This window comes from Myotis brandtii, unplaced genomic scaffold, assembly GCF_000412655.1.
Source record: "Myotis brandtii unplaced genomic scaffold, ASM41265v1 scaffold892, whole genome shotgun sequence".
NCBI classification, from domain to species: domain Eukaryota; kingdom Metazoa; phylum Chordata; class Mammalia; order Chiroptera; family Vespertilionidae; genus Myotis; species Myotis brandtii.
Window position 1 is genome coordinate 259,211 of NW_005371656.1, and position 11,183 is coordinate 270,393.

The window sequence follows — 11,183 nt, forward strand, 5'->3', positions numbered from 1 at the left end:
CCCGTGGGCCGTAGTTTGCTCACGGCTGCTCTATCCACTGAGCCAAACCGGTTCGGCTAAATTAAAAATTTTAATCCAGTTTCAAAATTATATGATTTTATTATTCATTACTTTTTAAATTGTGAACATTTTTATGTATATTACTATACATAAAAATTCATGCACCAGTGGGGTCCCTCGGCCTGGCCTGCGGGATTGGGCCGAAACCAGCTCTCCAATATCCCTTGAGGGGTCTTGGATTGCAAGAGGGCACAGGCCAGGCTGAGGGTCCCCACTGGTGCACAATAGGGGCTGGGGAGGGAGGCGGGAGATTGGCCAACTGGGGAGGGACTACAAGAGGGCTCCAGGGCATGTCCAGCCCATCTTGCTCAGTCCTGAACGCCGGACCCCAGCAGCAAGCTAACCTACCAGTCGGAGCGTCTTCCCCCTGGTGGTCAGTGCATGTCATAGTGAGTGGTTGAGCAGCCTTAGTATATCATTAGCATATTGTGCTTTGATTGGTTGAACGGACAACTGGACGATTGGACACTTAGCATATTAGGCTTTTATTACATAGGATTTATCTAAGGATTGACTTCAAGATGTTAATATTTTACTTAAGTAAGTTTATTTACAAGGTAATAAAGAAAATGCATGCTAGAAATAATAAATAAAAATATATGATAAGTGGGTTTTTTATTTCATCATTTCTAAATCCACATGTGGGTTGCCTTTTTATACAGAAAAATGAGTAATATAAATAATATGTTGATGAATTAACTGTAATGTCTATGAGTTCTCTTGAGATTCAATAAGAAATAGCATAATTAAGAAATATTCTGATGCTGAGCCATATATTTTTCCCAACATAAAAGGAAGGAATTTTCAATTTTCAAAGGGATTAATTACATTAAAGTAAAAGAAGTTAGGGAGAATCTTCATATCTTTGTCATGTATTCATCAATTTTCTCTAAGATAATCATTGTTTATGGTACTTATCCCTTCATTAACAATTGTTTTGTACTCTCTTTTAATTTAAGCTAAAAACATTCTCCAAAGATTTTTTATAATGAGGCCCATTGGGCATTCACTTTGAATGGTGAGTCTGTCTCAAAACGTGATGATATTAGCATTACAAATTTGAGGATAGTGAACAATCACTTTTAATGTTAGGTCATTTTTTGCAATTTAATGTTTAAAGTTTCTGACCTTGTTGCTTGAATTTTTGCTCTAAAAATTTATCATTGAAAATGTTTTTTCTATGTTTCTTTATGTCAATAATGAAACAGGGTAAACCAAATAATTTCAATTTGTATTTAAGACTAAGAAAGGTTAGAGATATTTACTTTAAGATTATGTAAGACAATGATGTCTAATGTTGCTAATTGTTGGTAGAAAATCAATGGAGGGAGCAGCTAGAGGAGGAAAGAAAAACAAAATAAAAATTTAAAACTATAAGGAATAAACTCATGTAAAAGAGTAAAATAAAAATTATGAGAATTAATAAAATAGCTTGTCTGGATTGCCAAATATTTAGTGTTTTGGGTTTTTGGATAAATTCCCAGAAGTGGAATCACTGGGTCATCAGGCAGCTCCATTTTTAATTTTTTGAAGTAACTCCAGACTGTTTTTCACAGGGGCTGCACCAATCTGCATTCCCAACAGCATTGCACAAGGGTTTCCTTTCTCCACATCTTCACCAACACTTGTTGTTTGTTTATTTATTTATTACAAGAGGCCCGGTGCACGAAATTCGTGCACTTGGGGGCCGGTCCCTCAGCCCGGCCTACACCCTCTCGCAGTCTGGGAGCCTGGCATCTGGCTGAGTGGTGCTCCCCCTGTGGGAGTGCACTGACCACCAGGGGGCAACTCCTGCATTGAGTGGGACTGAGCCAAAACCAGCTCTCCAACATCCCCCAAGGGATCCCATATTTCAAGAGGGCACAGACCAGACCGAGGGACCCCCTGGTGAATGATCGGGGCCAGGGAGGGACACAGGAGGTTGGCCAGCCAGGGAGGGGCTGTGGGAGGGCTCCAGGGCATGTCTGGCCCAACTCACTTAGTCCTGATTGGCTGGATCCCAGAAGCAAGCTAACCTACTGGTTAAAGTGTCTGCTCCCTGGTGGTCAGTGCATGTCATAGTGAGCAGTTGAATGGCCTTAACATATCATTAGCATATTATGCTTTGATTGATTGAATAGAAGACCGATGACCAGACACTTAGCATATTAGGCTTTTATTAGATAGGATAGCCATTTTGACAGGTGTTATGTGATATCTCATTGTGATTTTAATTTGTATTTCTTTGATGATTAGTGATACTGAGCATATTTTCATATTTCTATTGGCCATTTGTATGTCCTCTTTGAAGAAGTGACTATTCAGTGCCTTTACCCATTTTTTAATTGGATTGATTGAATTTTGGTGTTGAGTTGTATAAGTTCTTTATAAATTTTGTATATTAACCCCTTTATCATATATATTGGTGAATATGTTCTTCCATTCAGTGGGTTGTCTTTTCATTTTGTTGATGATTTCCTTTCCTGTACAAAAACTTATCTAATTTGTTGAGGTTCCATTTGTTTATTTTTTTCTTTTGTTTCTCTTGCCCCAGGAGATATGTCAGAAAAAATATTGCTATAGAGACGATAATATGAAAGGTAGAATATAGTGCTTACTTATAAAACTCTGCTCAGCTACATTAACAGGACATATTAATAATGGAATAGAAATTTTCAGTTACTTGTTTATATTTTTATTCATTTTAAATAACTAATGAAAATGTTGGAGTACAAACTTTTACAATTATTGACCAAGTTAAGAGAACAGTGACTGTCATATTTTAGGCATTTAATTAATATTTGTGGGTAAATGAATGAATAAACAAATATATTTAATTATGTTTTAAAATTTAAATTAAATTTTTTAAAAAATATTTTATTGATTTTTTACAGAGAAGAAGGGAGAGGGATAGAGAGCCAGAAACATCGATGAGAGACATTGATCAGCTGCCTCCTGCACGCCCCCCACTGGGGATGTGCCCGCAACCAAGGTACATGCCCTTGACCCGAATCGAACCTGGGACCCTTCAGTCCGCAGGCCGACGCTCTATCCAGGGGTGGGCAAACTTTTTGACTCAAGGGCCACAATGGGTTCTTAAACTGGACCGGAGGGCCGGAACAAAAGCATGGATGGAGTGTTTGTGTGAACTAATATAAATTCAAAGTAAACATCATTACATAAAAGGGTACGGTCTTTTTTTTTTTAGTTTTATTCATTTCAAACGGGCCGGATCCGGCCTCAAAGTAAACATCATTACATAAAAGGGTACGGTCTTTTTTTTTAGTTTTATTCATTTCAAATGGGCCGGATCCGGCCCGTGGGCCGTAGTTTGCTCACGGCTGCTCTATCCACTGAGCCAAACCGGTTCGGCTAAATTAAAAATTTTAATCCAGTTTCAAAATTATATGATTTTATTATTCATTACTTTTTAAATTGTGAACATTTTTATGTATATTACTATACATAAAAATTCATGCACCAGTGGGGTCCCTCGGCCTGGCCTGCGGGATTGGGCCGAAACCAGCTCTCCAATATCCCTTGAGGGGTCTTCGATTGCAAGAGGGCACAGGCCAGGCTGAGGGTCCCCACTGGTGCACAATAGGGGCTGGGGAGGGAGGTGGGAGATTGGCCAACTGGGGAGGGACTACAAGAGGGCTCCAGGGCATGTCCAGCCCATCTTGCTCAGTCCTGAACGCCGGACCCCAGCAGCAAGCTAACCTACCAGTTGGAGCGTCTTCCCCCTGGTGGTCAGTGCATGTCATAGCGACTGGCTGACCGGTTGACTAACTGCCCCCTGGTGGTCAGTGCACATCATAACGACTGGTCAACTATCTGCCCCCTGGTGGTCAGTGCATGTCATAGTGAGTGGTTGAGCAGCCTTAGTATATCATTAGCATATTGTGCTTTGATTGGTTGAACGGACAACTGGACGATTGGACACTTAGCATATTAGGCTTTTATTACATAGGATTTATCTAAGGATTGACTTCAAGATGTTAATATTTTACTTAAGTAAGTTTATTTACAAGGTAATAAAGAAAATGCATGCTAGAAATAATAAATAAAAATATATGATAAGTGGGTTTTTTATTTCATCATTTCTAAATCCACATGTGGGTTGCCTTTTTATACAGAAAAATGAGTAATATAAATAATATGTTGATGAATTAACTGTAATGTCTATGAGTTCTCTTGAGATTCAATAAGAAATAGCATAATTAAGAAATATTCTGATGCTGAGCCATATATTTTTCCCAACATAAAAGGAAGGAATTTTCAATTTTCAAAGGGATTAATTACATTAAAGTAAAAGAAGTTAGGGAGAATCTTCATATCTTTGTCATGTATTCATCAATTTTCTCTAAGATAATCATTGTTTATGGTACTTATCCCTTCATTAACAATTGTTTTGTACTCTCTTTTAATTTAAGTTAAAAACATTCTCCAAAGATTTTTTATAATGAGGCCCATTGGGCATTCACTTTGAATGGTGAGTCTGTCTCAAAACGTGATGATATTAGCATTACAAATTTGAGGATAGTGAACAATCACTTTTAATGTTAGGTCATTTTTTGCAATTTAATGTTTAAAGTTTCTGACCTTGTTGCTTGAATTTTTGCTCTAAAAATTTATCATTGAAAATGTTTTTTCTATGTTTCTTTATGTCAATAATGAAACAGGGTAAACCAAATAATTTCAATTTGTATTTAAGACTAAGAAAGGTTAGAGATATTTACTTTAAGATTATGTAAGACAATGATGTCTAATGTTGCTAATTGTTGGTAGAAAATCAATGGAGGGAGCAGCTAGAGGAGGAAAGAAAAACAAAATAAAAATTTAAAACTATAAGGAATAAACTCATGTAAAAGAGTAAAATAAAAATTATGAGAATTAATAAAATAGCTTGTCTGGATTGCCAAATATAAGATGAAAATTAGTTGCATTTTTCATCACTGCAGAAAATATTTAGAATTCAATGTTTAAAAGGTTAACAGTAATCATATACAAGGTCCTCAGGAAAATAGATCTAGCAATAAAAACTCATAACTTATGGAGATTATAAAACATCATTAAAATATTTTTAATAAATAACACAAATAGTTACACTATGTTTATGAGGATGACTCCATATTTCAAAGATATGTTTTACAAAACTGGTCTGTAAATACAACACTATTATATACACAGCTTTATTAATGTTTTAAAGGTGAAAAACTGAGGGTAACATTTTTGTGGAATTGTTCTTACATGCTGTTGTGTCTGCTCTAACTTCTGGGAACCCTATAAATGAGTGGTGTCCACGCAGTCCTAGCCTCAACAGCCCTGCTCATTGGAGATTCATGCCTATGGCTTTCTTTGTGGAATCAATCCCTGTCATATTTGGTATTCCTCTTTTTCCACTGCCTTCTATAGTTTCCAGTATTGTTTTCTTTTCTCAAGAACCCTGCCTTCTCCCAATGTGCCTACAGTAGGACAGCCTCAGTTTTGTCATTTTATCTCCAGAATGTTTCAGGCTTAATTGATTTAGGATCCACTTGTTCATCTTCCTGGAGGCCCAGGGTACCCAGAGCTCTCCTCCAAAGCCATATTTCAAATGAATATTTTTTTTTCTTATCAGCCTTCTTCACTGTCCAACTTTCACATCTGAACATAGTAATTGGGAATTATGTGGGTTAACCCAGAACAAAACATGAAAAAGATGTAGGAGTTATTAATGTCATTATATGAAGGAAAGGCTACCAATGAAGAAAGTGTAAGTTTGAGTAATGAATAGAGTGTAGAAATTGTCAACATATTAATGAAAATTTAACATATATTATATGGTGCCATTCAGGATGAATGGAGGACACATATTAAAAAAATAAGCAGTGGTGGAAAATCAGCTGTTTTCATTCAATAAAGAAAATATCTCTACCTAATACATTGGCAAAAAATAAAAATCTCAGATGTGCTAAAGATTTAAATATCTGTCATCCACACTATCTTGGAAAAAAGAAGTTAAATTTCTGACTATAACAAGTGTTACAAGGAAATGGAACCTGAGGTCTTCTGTGCTATTGTTGAGAGTATAAATATAAACAAGAAATTGAGAAAACAGTTTGTTATATTTTAAAGTTGAACATATCTATATGTACACAAGTAATGCCACATCCTAAGATACACCTGATGAATTCTTGTAGTTGTGCATTGAGTGACATGGAAAGTAACATTCATATCACCATTGGTCATAATAGAAGATAACAATTTAATTATGACACATTAAAGAGAATACTACAAAATTGTGAAATTAAAGAGTGCAATGACATGGAAAGTAACATTCATATCACTATTGGTCATAATAGAAGATAACAATTTAATTATGATACATTAAAGAAAGAGAATACTACAAAATTGTGAAATTAAAGAGTGCAGGAATACATATGAATACAGTAGAATGTTAGAAACACAATATTGAAGAAAAACACAAACAATACAGAAGGTAAACTGTGTATGATATATTCCTAACATTAAAAAATAGGTTTTAAAAATACGGTTTTAGGAATATAGATAAATTAATTTTTAAAAGTTAAACTAGGGAATAATGAAAAATACAGAAGAGCGGTTATCACTGTCAGGAATGAAGGGTAATTGAATGATCACAGAGAACTTTCAATCATAGCAATAATGATTTTTAAAAAATTTATTTTGGGAGATGAGTTTATTTGTGCTCACTTTGTTTTCTGATTCACATATTTACTTTATATTTCTTGAATTAACTGAAATTTATGTTTTACATAATACAATAATAAAAAATTAAAACAAAAATACTAGGAAAAAAAATTTTAACTTTGTGCTTGTGTTCGAGATTCCCAAGACCACTATCAGCTTCAATGATTGACCAGGGCTCACAAAATTCAGAATAGCCTTTATATGTATGGTTATATTTTCTTACAGTTAAGAAATAGATTAAAATTGGCAAAGGAAATAGATGTGTAGGCCAGTGTCCAAGAGAAACCAAGCATAAGCTTCCATGACTTATTTCCCAATAGAATCACAGACAGAACTGAATTCTCCGAGCATTCCTGGTTGGTGATGAAGGTTTTATTACAAATAAGCCTTATTTTTTAGGATGAGGTATCACCAACCAGAAATGCTTAATCAAGATCTGGTGTTCAGGGCTTTCCTGAGGGTCAGTACATAGACATGGAGGGCTCACATAACAGTTCTTGGTTACTTAGTCTTCAACTGCTCCACCCTGATCAAACTAATACAGCCCAACCCAAAGCCCTGGAATACAAAAACAGGCATTCACCATGAGTCACATCATTAGCATAAACTGTTAGCTGTGGGCCCCAGGATACAAAGATGCTCTTATTAGGTAGGATATTCCAAGATTTCAGAGGTTCTCTCAGGAGACAGTGAAGGTCCAGTCCTGAAGACCTTGGAATAGGCACAGTTTTGGTAGCCCAGGCTCATTGAGTTAACCTTTCCTGCACAGTCCCAGTATATGCACATATTTAGTGCAGGTCTCCATCTGTTAATAATATCATGGTTTGGGGTTGTTTATTTGCATCTATGCAGTTGTTGAATATTGATTCTTTGAGTCTATACAACTTGTTGGTTGACTTTTTTTTAACTTTGTGACATTCACAGGTTTTGAAATTAGTCTCTATTTGGATTTACTTAATCACTAATGAAAATATTGACCAAAATAAACCCCAAAGGTATACATTTCAAACTTCTTTCATTAATTTTAATAAATTAATCACTCAAAAAACATTGAGTAAAGCAAAACATTGATTGATATCTATGTATTTAGGAAATGTGGTAACATTCAACATTCAAATGAAATAAAAGACTGGAAAATTAGAAACCAGAAAGCAATAGAGATAGTACAGCAAAAGGCAACACAATTTACACTCATAACAGAGGGTTTGATACATAGTCTCAGATTTAAATAAACAAAGAACGATAGAATCACACTCAATATAATAATTAAGAGTCTCAATATTTAACACTTTAATTTTTTAAGTTAAAGAAAAAATATTTGGAATGTCTCTTGCTATTTTTGTTGTATTGTGACTTTTGTTTCTAAATACTCAATACCTTTCTTTCCCTAGATAAGTTTTATTACAAATAAACCTTATTTTTATGTTGCCCGTGAAGATACAAAATGGTTAGATGAAAGTTTCATGATCTTATAAAAGTTATATGAATAATACAGAACATAATTACTTGGAAAATATTCTAATGAAAAACTGTAGGCTTGAACAGGCTTTGCAAGTTTATTAAATACTCTTCCAGATTTGATAAATTCACTGAACAATCACAAAAATACAGGGATCCTTTTCCTGGTCATTACATTATACAAAGCCTTCTTTACATCCTTATTCCTGAGACTGTAGACTAGAGGGTTCAACATGGGGATCACTGCAGTGTAGAAAACAGAAACCACTTTGTCCTGACCCAGGGAGTAGCTGGATGTAGGTCTCAGATAAGTATAGATGGAGGTAGAATAGAACAGAAATATAGCTGTCAGGTGAGAGGCACACGTTGAGAAAGCTTTGTGCCTGCCCTCCCCTGAATGCATACGAAAGATGGAATAGAGAATGTAGCAGTAAGAGGTGAGGATAACCAGCAAAACCCCCACCAGATTCACTCCAGCAAAAGTGGAAAAGGATGCTTTCATTCAGGGGTGTGTCTGAACAGGAGAGCTTAAAAAGCGGAGGACTGTCACAGAAGAAGTGGTGGATGACATTGGAACTGCAGAATGGCAGGCTGCTTACATAACTTGTGTTCACCATGGAGTTCAAGAGTCCCGCTGCAAAAGCCCCTGCTGCCATTTTCAGGCAGACTGTCCTGGTCATGACCAAGGGGTACAGGAGAGGGTTGCATATGGCCACATACCGGTCATAGGCCATTAAGCCAAAGAGGATGCATTCAGTTGTGGCCAAGGCGATAAAGAAGTACAGCTGCAGAAAGCAGCCAGCAAAGGAGATGGTTTTCTTCTCTGACAACAAATCCACCAGCATCTTTGGAGTGGTGTTCGAGGTACAACAAACGTCCACAAAGGACAAGTTAGCCAGGAAGAAATACATGGGTGTGTGGAGTCTGGAATCAGTCCTGATTAAGAGGATCATCCCAACATTCCCGCAAACTGTCAGTGTGTAAATGACAAAAAAGAGCACAAAGAGGATAATCTGTAGCTCCAGCGTGTCTGCTAATCCCAGCAGGATGAACTCGGTCACCAAAGTATAATTTGTTTTGGTCATTTGTAAGAGATATAGTTTGCTTAACTTATATCAGGAGTAGATATTTCCCTATCTAGAGGCTACAGGAAATAGTGGAAATATTAATGACCTTATTCACATATGGGGGAAAAAAACACCCTTGGCTAATATAGCATAGTTAACAGAGTTACTGAAGAATGAGAAAAATTAGTGTAGAAATGGAGAAACATTTGAATATATGAAGCAATTGACTTTATTAAATCTCAAATAACTGCTCTCAATTCACATCCTCCACTAAGTTTCTTCAAATGCAACAGATGTTGTTCTCTTCCAGCCCACATACAAAGTGCAAAAGATACCAATGTTCCTGCCTTAGTCTCTCCCAGTCTCTGAAAGATATGTATGCGCAATTAACACAAATCCATTTTTTTCTTAACTCTAAAATTCACACATTGCCTCCCAGAAATTTCTTGTGTACCCCAAGCATAAAAAATGGTGACATTTCAAATAACCAATATCTTGACATCTATTGTATATTATAGACTGATTTGGTAGTGTTTTTAAAATGAATCAAATGATTGTTTGCTATGCAAAGTACACTATCATTAATATCAGATAGTTGCATACACAGTACCTGTCCCCCGTAGTGAATAGCAGCATCAAATCCTCATGAGCTTCCTCCCCCCCGCGTCTTACTCCTGTAGACTACTATTTTCTTTTTTTATTAGGGGTTCTCAGTTAAAGCTTAAAAGTAAAAAAGAAAAAGATCACATTGTAAATGAAATGAAATGTGGTGAATATTTGAATTACTTTTTGGTAAAAATGTTAGAGTCCTTCTGAATGAATACATGTTGCTGCCCTTTTATTTTGTTTTCCTGGAAGAGAATTGGGTGACCATGGGGACTATATTATGGGGTTTAACTGTGGAGTTAATCCTCTAAAGGCAGAAACTTTGTCTCAAAAGAAAATATAATCATATGCAGTCATATAGAATTAAATATTGCATCATAAGTGGTTCTTGATCTCTGTATTTCCTTAAAGTCCTTTCTCAAAGTAAAAAAAAAAAAAAGGCTATTTACATTGCCTCTCTCTTTATATTTTTAGCCTATTTCAAAAGGGTCATAGCCAACTACCAAATTATTATTCTTCCCTTTACTCCAGTGTGTGTTTGTGGGAGAGATGGTCCCTTCCTTTGAGTCAGCTGAAACTTCAGTCCAACTCTATCCTTGAGTGAAATTAATGTGAAGGAGGAACTAACTAAATACATTGTATGGTGTGTGTTTTAAATATGCCCTGATCAAATAGAACAATGACTAAGAGAATGGGATTCCTTTTTTATGATTTCAGAATTGTGTTGGTTTATTGTAATTATTGTTTGTGATTCTTATCCTAGAAGGGGATGATAACACAGATTTTCTAGATGTAAATATACAAGTAAAACCAGGTTGAATAAAGCACATTGTGTGTCCATATGCATGGAGAGTTTATTGGCAGAGAGAATTTAGAATGCTTTGAGTTCTATATTACACGCTTCCACTTAAATTCTTAATTAATTTTCACACCAGTCTTTGAGGGAGGCATTATTATTGTACACATTTTGCAAATGACTTCAAGCTATTAAATTACTTCCATCAATCAAGGAACTTATATGCATATATGCATAACCCAGGGACACAGACAATAGAAGGGTGAAGGTCTGCTGTGAGGGCGGGTGCAGGCTAGGAGAGTTCAATGGGGGAGAAGGGGAGACATATGTAATACTTGCAACAATAAAAATAAAAAATAAATAAATGACTTTCCAATGGACAAATTCTTAGGAAATGCAATAATTGACCTGAGCACAGTCTTCAACAAAAGCATTAATGCCCAGCTACCTAATTTTTCTAATTTCATTTTATCTCAGTTACTTAGAATATTTTAAATCTATAATAT

The 11,183-nt window shown here is 35.8% G+C and overlaps 1 pseudogene; it reads right to left on the reverse strand.

The window, feature by feature from the left end:
• Window positions 1-8,347: 8,347 nt before the first annotated feature.
• LOC102239186 lies at window positions 8,348-9,293 on the reverse strand (annotated as a pseudogene).
• Between the last annotated feature and the right edge of the window lie 1,890 nt (window positions 9,294-11,183).